The 14,139-nt window shown below is 41.5% G+C and overlaps 1 protein-coding gene across 1 annotated transcript in view; it reads right to left on the bottom strand.

The window, feature by feature from the left end:
* Nucleotides 1-14,139, bottom strand: part of LOC125232375 (hemicentin-1-like) — a 265,437-nt gene that overhangs the window by 199,547 nt on the left and 51,751 nt on the right. The window lies entirely within an intron of this gene.

Below are 14,139 nucleotides of genomic sequence, written 5' to 3'. Positions count from 1 at the left end.
ATTTTGGCAGTAGCAATGTACATCAAACTAAAGTATGGTATCCCTATGAAACGAACAAAAACCAGCAATGTACGTCGAACAGCCACAGATATTTTTTTTTCAAGGGGCTCGCTCCTTCCTTACGAATTAGATAATGTATTAAAAAGGGACAGATATGTGCTAGTTATTTCTCTTTTTGGTAGGGTGGAGATTTCCACAGATAAGATACAAATGACACGCGAATTTCCACCGATTTTCAAAACTAGTGTTGCTAGCCCGCGATTTTTCAAATTTGCCGCCTTTTTCTAGTGACAAGGTTTGGTTGACGGTCTATAATATATAATATATAGTATGGAAGTATGGATATTGAATTGAATCGAACGACGATAAATGAAGCTAATTTAATAATTTAGTTAATACTGTTTAAAATTAAGTAAATACAAACTACATAGGACATTTTTGGGAAACCTAGTGGATCTTGCTCAGCATCATGGACTCTATCAGCCTACCAATTTTTATCAAAATCGGAGATGTGATCCCAATGTACAAACTAAACGGGAATTGCACATAACGCCAAAGTACACTGCGGTTTAATATTTTAGTAAGTACATATAATCGAAAATAATCGTAGTTATTTAATATGTACTTACTAAAATATTAAACCGTAGTCACAGTACTCTCCTTCTAATCCAACACTAATAACATAAAAAATAATGCACTAACTATACCGAGCGAAACTTGCAGTTTTTACTGCTCCTCAAATTGTTTTAAATTAACTGGTTAAGTACTTACCTGCAGTGTGTCGTAAACCTTTATAGCACTCTCAAAACTACAGCTTCGCTCGATACGTGCAAGGTTGCGGAGACCAAGTAATCCATCTTTATTAGGTTAGTCTTCACGGAGTAAATTGAAAATTCCTCCTAAGTATGACTGATGGTGCATATTACTTGCCCCCAACACGGTGACAGAGCGCGAAGAAAAAGGGATTTTGTGGCGTGAAATGCCGCTTTAATATTACGTCTATTTATTTTCATGTCTCTTTTTTTTTCATGATTTCTCTTAGGGTTTTTGTTTTTATGTGTATAAACATAAACACAAAAAACACTTACAGAAATGTAGGGTGTTCAGCAGGCCTACGTCACTCACTCTCGCTCGCGGTCGCGCGTTAAGTACCTACCTACACGCTAGCCGTTCATTCGAATGAACAAGTGGCCGAGGGGCGGTACGCGCCCGCCTGTGTAGTCGCATGGCACGTACCTATTATTCTTCTAAATTTTACGTAGTAACTTATTAGTATTAGTTAAATAAAGCGTAGGTATTTGTCGCTTTGCGGGAAAGTGGTGGACCTGTTACGGTTATAATGATAACTCCAGTGATGATAACTCTGTGCGGTGATGATGTATGTCAATCATAATGTATACCAATCATCTGTGTATGATGAGTTGATGGCGCACCACACTACACTTACAAAACAATATAAACAGGTTATAAAACTGCCAGCAGTGGGACAGAGCTCGTTGCTGGTGGTCAGGGCTGCAAAGAGACTAGAAAGGAACCGCTGGACTATCCGCGTCGTTTCCAAGATCACCTTTTTGTATTTGACTCCTGATTCAACCTAATCACTGAAGATTTTGGTCGAGACTCTTTGCTATGATAGCGTTCGCTAAAATGGCACAAGTACAGTTTTTATTACAGAAATGAATCTAAAAATGATAACGGTGTTAAACAGAAATATTCACTGAGCTCTGAGCGGAAGTTTTCCAAGAGCCGATGTTTTATGCATACGATTTGGCCCACAAATTAGTTTTTATTTCTGCAACTGCGGCATAAGAGGTTCTTTGAAGTGTAAGATGCAATGCGGGAATTTATTCTTGGAGAGTGCATGCATTTTAAGAGGCGCTTTTATGAAGCAAATGAAAGAAATGCGTTTGTGAGTGGTTTGAAATATGTGGACTCGACGACTTCAGATTCTTAAGAGACAAAAGTCAGTAGCGATTTACAATGTACATACCTATGTTTGCCTCATTTTCTGAGGTTAAAATCGCTGTGGTTCTATTTCCAGAATGCAAAAATAACAATCAAAATAAAGCGATGGTTGTTCATCAAATAATAAAATCAAATCCAAAGGATGATTTTGTCTAGTCACTTAATACTCTAATATTGTCTTCGGTTACCGCGATAGTTACTCATGCATGAAATAAAACTATGGAAACGGATTAAATCGCGTATAATGAATTTAAAATACATCCCGACGTTTCGAACTCTTTACAGCGTTCGTGGTCAACGGGTGACTGAGGAAAAATTAAAATGTGCAAAAGCTACCCACATACAAGAAATATTAACGAACCATGACCACAAATAATATAGATTTCTAAGGCAGGTTCACACACTATTAATAAAGCTAGTTATACAATATTCAAAATATTTACCATTACTATGTTAAAAATAATTAACCAATTAATCTACACAACATTGCTAGATTTATATTGAGCGGGATATAGACGGTGAATACTTTTTTGATTTCTGTCGAGCTCCTAATATTTTTACAAAGTTACGACATAGTGACACACATCTACAAGTACCCATCATCTTGTTACTTCTGTGGCCCGTTTCTCGAAAGGTACAAGCCTTGTATTACAAGTGTGTTTCCATGACAACCCATACGATTTGACAGTTCGCGCACTTGTAATACAAGGCTTGTACCTTTCGAGAAACGGGCCCCTGATCGTGACTCCATTAAAGTCTATCAACGACCTTCTGCGTTTTACTTTCGGGCTCAGAATTGACTTAGAATTTAAGACGCAACAGGAGGGGTCAATTCTTTATACAAATGCTCTCGACTATTTCCTCCCTGGTTATAGAAGCTAGACCAATGTTGTTTTTTTTCAACACAGATTATTCTTATTTTTATCTATGTCGGACCGTTTTGCGTTTTATGATATTCTTATTTTTAAAGAGCCCAAAAATTTTTCAATCAATGAGTCGATTCAATTAAAAAAAGGTGTAGGTAGTATTATGGTCCGACACAGACTATTTTATTTTTATTCTGACTCTTTAACTTCGTTTCGATTGGTTTTGTAGGAGAAAACATGGGCGGCGATGACTGATTTCCATTAGGCGGCTCGTCTGCTCGTTTGCTGCCTATTTCATAAAAAAAACAGTCTAGAGCGGTACCTCGATTTTAAATATTTTATATCAATATCTTTTACCTGAGTTGTCCTTAAAACACTTTTTTTTTATAAATCTAGTCAGTAACGAGTATATTTAACAAAATTCCCAAATTGAAAGTGGCCTTTCCATTTTAGTATTTTCGCCCCTGTTGCCTCTTAATAAATTAATAAAATTACTTATATAAATCATTTTGCCCTTGGCTATTTGTAAGATGGGAATGGGAGATCAAAGGCTTTATCATTTTGATTTCCGCCTTGTTGAGGTAGGTAGGAATCGTAAAGGTCTTGCAGAGGAAATAAATTGGAAATTATTTCAAATTTGTTCAGCGCGTGTATCCATTTTAACACTTTAAACTTAATTTGTCATAATATTATTTTGTGCAAAAACTATTTGTCACGGTTTTTAAGTGAAGTGTTAGAGGTAAATTATATTATTTATGAGACTTCCAATCAGTAATTGAAACCCCGGTTTGCAATAAAATTTTCGTGTAAAGAAAAAGTAACAAAATAAGTGAAAAAACAAATCCTTGTATTTTACAGAAACTTCATGTAAGGTACAGCGAGAAAAATCTCGACTGAGGGCCATTGTATATAACTGATCCATTTTTTCCATTATGCTTTACGCTATTAAGTTGAGTTCCACATGACGTATCTACTCAATACGAGTGCCATATTAAACCAGTGGTCACTCACTCTAATTAATAGAGCAAACAATGTAAAACATGGACAAAAAATAGATCAGTTGCATTCCATCCCCCCTCCCCAGTCGAAATTGCCCCGCTGTACCTTATAAAGAGCATTTAGTAACTTTGAAAACGTTAAATATTATAGTCTAGTTAAAATAATAATAATAATAATAAATGGACTCGAGAAATAAACGAGAATGTCATGCGCGCCTATTACGGGGCCACAGAGGGGGGAACCCGGCTATCCGCGTACCGTTCGAGAATGCTGCCTCTGTTTCAGGCACTCGAGCCATCCACCACCGTATCGGAGCAGCGGCTATCGGATCAGGTGCGCGTCATTGAGCGGTCAAAGCGGTTGGATGACGCCACACTTGATCGGCTCCGCCAGGAGGCTCTCGCTACTCGCGCGGACCCTGCCTCGGGGCGGGATTTGCCCGCCATGTCGCCGGACCCGGTGGCACCGGAGGTGCCGCGGGTTGATTTCGGTAACGACGGCGGGGACTTCGCGAGTCAGAGCGAGAGTGAGCCTGCCAATGAGCAACTGAGGAGGTCTTTGGAAGAGGCGATTACGCAGTATCGCTCAACAAGCAATCCTAGGCCACGATTACCACGTCTGCCCATGAATAGACGCAATCTAGCGCTAATAGGAGCCTTAAATGCTTTACTAGATCCATATATGCGGACTAGTAAAGATCTAGATGATACACACTCGATCATGTACTGCGGGGCCATCGCGGCGTGCCGTGTTGCTCGAGTCAAGTTTCCGGACGCTGACCGTGCAACTAGGACCGCCGAAGGTGTCCCTGCATGGCAAGTACGGATCAAGCGTCGTATCAACTCGTTTAGGACTCTCATTGCAAAGCTGATCTGCTTCAGAGGGGGTAATAATCGCCCCCGAGTAATGCGCTTTGTGAACCAGGCGTTCGCGGGGACGGACATCAGGCCCCGCGACTATTTGGCCAATGTCACAGAGCGCATCGACTTCCTGAAGCAAAAAGTCTATGCATGGGCAAGCCGTATTCGCCGCTACAGAAAGCGTGTGGACCGATTCCAGCAGAATCGTCTTTTTCAAAGCGACCAAAGGAAAGTATACTGAAGGTGGGAGGAAACCGACCCTCGTGTGTCTGACGTGCGGCTGCCGGATGCTACTGCCATGTCTGATTTCTGGCGTAGCATCTGGTCGGTGCCCGTCGAACACACGGAGGGTGAGTGGATGACCGTTGTCGAACGCGAGTGCGAGAGCATCGAGCCTATGGGGGCTATCACCATCAGCCCCGACGACGTAAGTTGTGCTACCCGTACGGCCCAGAACTGGAAAAGTCCTGGACCGGACGGATTGCACAACTTCTGGCTAAAATGGTTTCGATGCTCGCACTCGCGTTTGGCAACGCAATTTCAACAAGCCCTCGATCTTGGTTCTCTCCCACCTTCCCTAACAACTGGTGTTACTTTCCTGCTCTATAAGTCCGGTAGTACCACGGAAGCAAAAAACTACAGACCCATCACGTGCTTGCCTACACTTTACAAGCTCCTAACATCCATTTTGAGAGCAAAAATTAACGCGCATATTGTCGCTAACAACATTCTGGCTCCCGCTCAAAATGGATGTAGGGTTGGGTCCCGTGGTACTAAAGAGCTCCTCCTCATAGACATGACCATCTGCCAACAAGTTCGGCGGAACAAGGGGGCCATTTCGGCCGCTTGGATTGACTATAAGAAGGCCTATGATTCGGTGCCTCATTCATGGCTGAGAAGGGTATTGGAGCTGTATAAACTTGATGCAGCTTTAATATCCTTCCTGGCTGCATGTATGAGGCAGTGGACCACAGTCCTTCGTCAACCAGGAGGCAGGGATGGCCCCCCTGGCCCGCAGGACTTCATAAGGATTGAGCGAGGAATATTCCAGGGTGACAGTTTGAGTCCATTATGGTTCTGCCTAGCTCTGAATCGCCTCAGCACGCTGCTGAAGGATTCTGGGCTAGGTTGCCGGCTTCGGAGAGAGGGTGAAGTCATCTCTCACCTTCTGTACATGGACGATCTCAAACTATTTGCACCGAACACCCAAGACCTGATGGTGCTATTGAAAACCACAGAAGTTTTCAGTACCGCCATCAGAATGGAGTTTGGTTTGGTGTGGTGGACCGCACACTTATCGACATAAGTGTGCGGTCATGCATGTGCAGCGGGGGGAGGTTGTAAATTCAGAAAATTTACAACTTTCTGAGACGATGTCGTTCAGATCTATCTCTGAATCAGAAACCTATAAGTACCTTGGTATGTCACAGCCGTTGGGTATTGAGGATGTTGGCATTAGACGGTCGGTGAAGGAGCGCTTTTTCAGTCGGCTGACAAAAGTCCTTAACAGTCTTTTGTCAGGAGGCAACAAAGTGCGCGCCTTTAACGCCTGGGTAATGCCTCTACTCACATACTCCTTTGGCATACTACGGTGGACCCAGACTGAGCTGGACGCCCTGGATCGGAGGGTCCGCTCACTGCTTACCACACACCGTATGTTACACCCGCGCTCGTCTGTTATGAGATTGTACATCCCACGGAAGTGCGGATGTCGAGGCTTCCTAAACGCCAAAGATCTCCACAACCGTGAGGTGTACAATCTCAGGAATTACTTCCTTAACAACGAGTGCGGGATGCATCGTGATGTGGTGGCAGTGGACGGAAACCTCACGCCGCTCTCCTTGGCGAAAGAGAACTGGCGCAAACCTGTGGTACTAAATACTGCGGACCGCAAGGCGGTATGGGAGAGCAAGCAGCTACACGGGCGGTTCTACAAGGCCCTCACGGGACCCGATGTAGATCTGCTCGCATCGGTGAACTGGTTACGATTCGGGGACCTCTTCGGAGAAACCGAGGGTTTTGCCTGTGCAATTGCGGACGAAGTTATGATGACGAACAACTACCGGAAATATATCCTGAAGGACGGTACGGTCGACATTTGTCGGGCATGCCGCCGTCCCGGGGAGTCACTCAGGCATATTATTTCCGGTTGTTCTCATCTTGCTAACGGCGAGTACTTGCACAGACATAATCTCGTAGCCAGGATTATTCACCAGCAACTTGCTCTTCAATACGGCCTTGTGGACCGTGAAGTACCGTACTACAAGTACTTACCTGCGCCAGTTCTCGAAAATGGTCGTGCCACGCTCTATTGGGATCGATCTATTATCACTGACAGGACTATTGTAGCCAATAAGCCTGACATTGTGATAATAGATCGACTGCAACGCCGGGCAGTGCTTGTTGACATCACCATCCCCCATGATGAGAATCTCGTGAAAGCCGAGAAGGACAAGTCCAGTAAGTACCTAGACTTGGCTCACGAGATAACCGCCATGTGGGATGTTGAATCGACGATTATTGTTCCAATAGTCGTTTCAGCGAACGGTCTCATAGCGAAGAGTCTCGACCAACATCTTAAGAGACTCTCGCTAGGTGGCTGGATCAAGGGCCAGATGCAGAAGGCGGTGATCTTGGACACAGCGCGGATAGTTCGACGGTTCCTCTCTCTGCAGCCCTAACCACCGGCAGCTTGGGCCCTGCCCCGCTGCTGGCGGCACCCTAGGTTAGGTTTTTTATAATGTGTTTATATGTGTTTTATATTGTTTTGTATGTGTTTTTGTATTTTACTTTTATATTCATATTATAAACAGCCTAGCCTAAGAAAGAAAATAAATACTGAGAATAATAATAATAAAATACTTTATTGCACACTACAGAAGAAAAAATAAACATAATTCAGAACAGATACAACGTGGTAGGTAACAACAGGCGGTCTTATCGCTAAAACAGCGGTCTCTTACAGACAACCTTCAGATAGTCGAGTGGCAATCGGAATAAAATTTACGGGTGGTGCAAACAAAAGAATAACAGAAGGCTAGTACCTAAATGTACAATATAATAAAATAAAATAAAATACATATACTACAAATATAAAAGCTATGATAGACTACATATACTAATAAATACAACAATATATGAAATATGACTATGGAGACAATTTCGACGACATGAAATTTCTTGGAAAGCAGAAAGCTTATGAAGTAGACAAATAATGATCCTTCAACAACTTTTTAAAAATGGGTAATGAAGTTGCACGTCTAATATTAATGGGTAGATTATTCCACAGTCGAACCACGCGAAAACTGAAAGAGATGGTGTAGAATTTTGAAGTGGAAGGAGGTGGGACAAGCAGCAGATTTTGCGCACATCTAAGGGAAGAAAGAAACTTAAAACGGGATTTGAGATAACAATGAGTATTAGGGTGAAACAAAGTGGCATACAAGAGGGACAGAATATGAGTATTGCGTCGGAGACGAATAGGTAACCACTTGAGCTGTGCTCGAAAACTAGAAATATGGTCAAATTTGCGCAACCCAAATATAAATCGAATGCAAACGTTTTGGAGTCGTTCAAGTTTGTTTAACTGTTCTTCAGTGATGTCTACATAGCAAGTGTCAGCGTAGTCCAAGATGGGCAAAATAGTGCAAGCTCATAATATGTAGGTAGCACTTTTATGTGACCCATATATGTGCATTGTTCTTGTGTGTAGTTAAAGCTTACACGTTAAGTTAGATACCTCGATTCAGCTTTGTGAAACCTTCAATAAAAATAAAAGGAAAACAGAAATCCCACCTAACGCGACACAACGCCGCGCCGCATTAAGATAAGAGGGAAGAAATGAAATTCCAAATCAGCCCGCTCCTTTATTCGATGTCACCGCCCCGTTTAACTAGGGTTGCCAGCCTAGCCGAAGTGACATACGTCGACACCTTGTATTACAAGTACGCGAACTGTCAAATCGTATGGGTTGTCATGGAAACACACTTGTAATACAAGGCTTGTACCTTTCGAGAAATGGGCCCCAGGGCGCGTAGCCGAATGGCACAAACGCTCACGAAACGAAACGCTCGTACATATCTATCTCTATCGCTCTTGCGTGTTGGCGCGACAGAGCCAGACTACCTTTCGCGGCGTTTCGTTTTCGTTTCGCGTCGTAGAAATGCCATTCGGCTACGGGGCCTGGAAGGACAAACGCCGTCTAAATGACCTAAAATTCAGGAAAAGCCACTCCTAATGCCGTCTAAACAGAAGTTTGTGGAAACCTATTTAGATTATTTAGCTTCAGTGTAGGCTAGATTGAATGGTCGCAATGTCGGGACAAAAGGTAAATTGTTAGCTAGGACTCAAAAGCTTAAAATAATATCAAATTGTAGTTTTTTTTTTTCAACTCGATACCTCAAGATTGTCAAGATCTACTTTAAGTTAAAATTGATAATGACAAACTTTATTTAGTTACCTACTTACTTAGGTACTTGTAGATGTTAAAGATCCCGTACATTTAACAGTTATTTTGTATTTTCCAAGTGACGCAGCAGCAACGCTATATATTTGCAAGTTTTTTTTTACTTTTGCGTTATTTTCTTCATTTTATCGGGAGTAGGGAGGACATGTGAAAAATCGGGAGAATCCCGCCAAATCTCGACCTAGCAACCCTATGTTTGACTTAGAATAATTTCACAATAAAGCTGTTCAGACAAGTCGAGTTTCGTCGGTAAATGTCACGCATAATGTATCGGAAATATAAATCATAATAGATTGGGGGTTTGCGTATAATGGTCGTGTGCCGTGTCGCGGGGCACTAAAGTATAACGCGTGGTGTCGAACGTGGTCGTGAGTGGTGGGAGCGCGACACGACATGTGTGGCTCTTGGTTATGTGACCCGCCTAATGACGACCCGTACTACCTTTTTATGAAAAAGAAGCTTATGTTCCTTACAAGTTCCAGTGACTTAAGACCTTTAGGAATGAGACGGTAGTGTAGTTGGGTCGATCCAACACAACCTCACGTTCATCTCACTACATTTCGTCGACGAAATTCCAAACGCTCTATGCACAAATTTTCTATTTTCCTAGACAATTTCGGAGCGTTTTTGTCATCCACGGAATAGTGTTTACTTTTTTATTATTTTCATTATTGTCAAATAAATGGTTTAGGAATTCTTTTGACCCGTTAGTTAACGCCGTGTTGGCGTGTTTTGCTTTTGTTCACAGTTTTCGTATTAATAGGTTGCATTATGAATACAGATTGCATTTTAGTTGTCATTTTTTTATGGTTTTCATGTTATATAGGGAATTTATTTAGTAATATGCAATGAGTACCATTATATTTTGCAACCAACTTCAAGATCGTGACAATCTCATTTTGGTTTACTGAGCTTTCTAGGAATGGTTATTTGTTATAACTACAAGGGGGCAAAGTTGTATTTTAACGCCGAGTTTTTTAACACACGAGAAGTAAAATATATTTGCACCCGAGTGTAACACAAAACTTTTCCTCTCACTATAGCGAGGAAACTACAACGCAAAAAATGCGTTTATCATTGTTTCCAGTAGTTCCACAGGTGGTAAATCATCTTTATTACTACAGTGAAACCTGGTTAAGTGGGACCTGGATAAGTGAGAAACCTCTTTAGTTGGGACCCAAGGTGTGGTCCCGATACTTTCGCACCGATTTACCTCTATTAGTGAGACAAAACAGACCTCTATAAGTGAGATTAGCCTTTCCGATTTTAACTATAGTCACATTTCCCTCTATTAGTGAGACAGAGTGTGTATTTTACCTCTGTTACTGAGACTATAATATTTGAAATGTATATGAACTTCATTGTTTGTTAAGAATTTTATAAAAATTTACCTCTTTATCTGAGACACAGTCAATCTATGACCTCTGTAACTTGGACTTCATTGAAAATCTACTTCCATATTTTTAATAATTCTTAGCCTATCTTTAAATTACGCGATTGATCCTTTTTGTGTCCAGATGAGTTTAAGGGTTTTCTTGGTTATTTACAGTAATTAAAACTAAAATCTCGATAATTTACATAAAAATATTAAAAGAAAATACTTTCATAATATACCTATAAAAGTTTTAAGACACAATGACGTTAGAGTCTTATATTTTATTTAAATACAAGGCTTATTTACCTTTTCTTTTAAGTAGTATGCAACTAATAATAACTATATGCAAAACACCTTATTTATCACCTCTATAACTGGCATACCCTCTATTCTGGCCTCTATTAGTGATACCCTCTGTAAATGAGACAAACATTTTATTATGCCTGTCTAACTGAGACCCTGAATAAGTGGAATACCTCTTTAAGTGAGATAAATTTCGTCGTCCCTTGAAGTCTCACTTATCCAGGTTTCACTGTATATTCACCTACTTTTATCAATTTTAAAGCAGTTAATTTGACTTTATTTAGTGGATAAAATGCGTTTTTACCCGCTGGTATTAAAGGACAAAACACGTGTTTCCGAGCTAGTGAGGGGAAAAGAGTTTTACTATAAAAGTGTTACTATAAAAGTGGCTCACTATGCCCCAAATATTCACTTACTAAATTATTGCAGTTAGTAAATAAGCATCCCCTATAACATTTGTCTAGAATACCAGTTCTTACGCCGTGTCTTGCGTGGGCGACGGTCGCGCGACCGTCGCCGTCGCGTCTCATACTTCCATATCGATAAGGTTTGATTTCGTATGCGTCGCATCGCCGTCGCGCGACCATCGCGCGACCGTCGCCCACGCAAGCCACGGCGTTAGAACCGCGATGCGATTAGTGGTCTATTTCAAAATGTGTGACAATTGTCGCCCAACATTGACACTTCGCCGTTCATTGACTGTTCAAGAAGGCAATATTGACACTGAGTAACAAATATCAACCCAGAAATAGGCACAGAATTGTCATTATCACGTGTCAATGTCTATGTCTGAGATGAAATAGCCCAAAGAAGGTAACATGGTCAATCCACGTAAAAGTAACGTGAGTTACGATTTCACTGAGCATTTATTTGAACTGCAGCTGCAAATGAAAGGATCTATGCATATATCGGGAAAGTAACACTTATTTAGAGATAGATTATTACTTGAACTTGAATAGTGAATTAATGGAAGATGCCATAAAAGCATGACTTATGATACTCTTGCCGCGGATTGACCCAACATACGAATAATATCCGTGTCAAAACAGCAGTACTGCAGTTTAATTTCTTACACTTAAAGTAAACCTAAAACAAAGTTCTAACACAATCGCTGTTATCTCTAATTTTATTCCTTCCACACTAGCGTTCGTGAATTGACCAGTAACATAGTTGTTATCAAGGTAAAAATAAAGTATGACGTCATAAGCTAGCGGCAACTTGGTCATGGCATATTTAATAGCCGGGGGCAGTAAATCACGAGAACCACATTATTTCTTATTTTCCCTCGAGTACGGTCGTCATAAACATATTTACGAGCTAACTTGTCAAAAATATGTATGCATGTTACTAAGACCATGTTTCATTAAGATCATGTTTTGAGTGATTGCGGTTAGTTTTTATTAGATTTATATTGAGCGGGATATAGACGGTGAATTTTATTCATGTAACAGTAAGTACATAATAATAAAAACAATAACGCAGGGCAGCTTGTGGCGAGCTGTTGGGGAACAGCGACCCCACGTACCCGAGTGCTCCTGGGGAGTTCTGTTACCCGTAAGGCGGGTGGGTGGGACAGGACTCTCTACCTCTGGCTTGCCTTGGCTGGCCGTCCAGAGTGGGGTCGTTAGGGCTACATGCCCCAGGGGTGGAAGTGAAAATTTGCATAAGACGCGAGTTGGTACAGTGGCTTAACGGCCACTGGGCAGAAAGCGGTGTACACCTCTCGACACCCTTGAGTTCTCACACCGGTGTTGCCCTTGAGCCATCTTGGATGTCGCTTTTTGTGGGGGCCCATCTTGTGGGGACGAGTCACCGTCTGCCGGAAATAAAATTGGATACCGTTTTATTAGGCAGGCGTCCGGTTTTTTATCCATAGCCCAGTATTTAGTCCATCACTTTCATCAAAATAGACCAGTTCATTTTAGATTCCATTAACTCTCAAATAGTCCTTACACCCTGGCGGGTGTTGCCTCTGCGTGTGTCCCATGATACGGGCAAGGGCAACATCCGCTCGGTGTACCCCTTACATTTCATTAAAGTGTCGAAAAGGCCTCTACGCGTTGGCTTCGGCCCCGCGCACGCCTCCCAAAGGTCCGGAACACCATTGTTCCGTGATGGGAAAGACATAAAAACAATAAAATAGGTCCTTAAATAAAACTACAAACTAAAACTAAAATCTAAACTTATAAATGAACTAATATCTGGGCGACCGAGCTTTGCTCGGTTCTATTTTAATATATCACGTCTTTAGATAAAAAAAACTCCTATAAATACAAAAACAAAAAAAAAAGTCAAAAAACAAAAACTTAATTTCTGGCCGGGATTCGAAACCCTGACACCTACGATCTATCTGCGTACATTAGACCGACCTCGTACGACTGAGCTAAGCGGAATCGATGCGCGCGCGGCGAAATTAACGAACATATTTTACGTTTACTAACGCGAAAGAAAAACTCATGAAAACTCGAAAATTCGCGTTTTCCGGGATCTAAGGCTACGCTAGATCGATTTTTCACCCCCGAAAACCTCCACGTACAAATTTCAGCGAAATCGTTAGAGCGGTTTCCGAGATCGTCGGTATAAATAAATAAATATACAAGAATTGCTCGTTTAAAAGTATAAGATAAATAAAAGATTTGCCCCAAATCGCTGTCCACTGGCAACGTGCCCAGAAGGCCGACGGTGAATACTTTTTTGATTTCTGTCGAGCTCCTAATATTTTTACAAAGTTACGACATAGTGACACACACTTCTACGAGTACCCATCATCTTGTTACTTCTGGTGTTTCGGGTGTCCATGGGCGGCAGTGATCGCTTACCATCAGGCGACCTGTCTGCTCGTTTGCCTCCTATTCCATAAAAAAATCAGTGTCAGCCACACCATCTTCAATTACCCGTGATCTTAATGCATAATAACTGCGTCGCAATATCGGGAGCTCGACAAAAATCTAAAACGAAACTTTGGGCTACAAAAACATACACTCACCCCAGTCTCACCTGATTCCTAGAGAGGTAGGCAGAGATAATGAATTTTCATTTTCTACGATCCTGACTGCACTCACTTTCATAAAGGTTCTCATATACCTTATAATTATAAAAGCTAATCAGTTTTGGGTATACTTCTCACCTGGATTTTTTTCAATATTTCTCTGATTTGGTTTAGAAACATATCCTGATGAATATAAGTCCGAGAAGGTCATATATAAATAACACATAATAAATATTATAGGACGATCTTACACAGATTCACTGAGTCCCACGGTAAGCTCAAGAAGGCTCGTGTTGTGGGCACTCAGGCAACGATAT

Source organism: Leguminivora glycinivorella, chromosome 13 (genome assembly GCF_023078275.1).
Source record: "Leguminivora glycinivorella isolate SPB_JAAS2020 chromosome 13, LegGlyc_1.1, whole genome shotgun sequence".
Classification (NCBI taxonomy): Eukaryota; Metazoa; Arthropoda; class Insecta; order Lepidoptera; family Tortricidae; genus Leguminivora; species Leguminivora glycinivorella.
The sequence above is the reverse complement of the archived record's forward strand: the minus strand, read 5'-3'. Positions and strand labels throughout refer to the sequence as shown.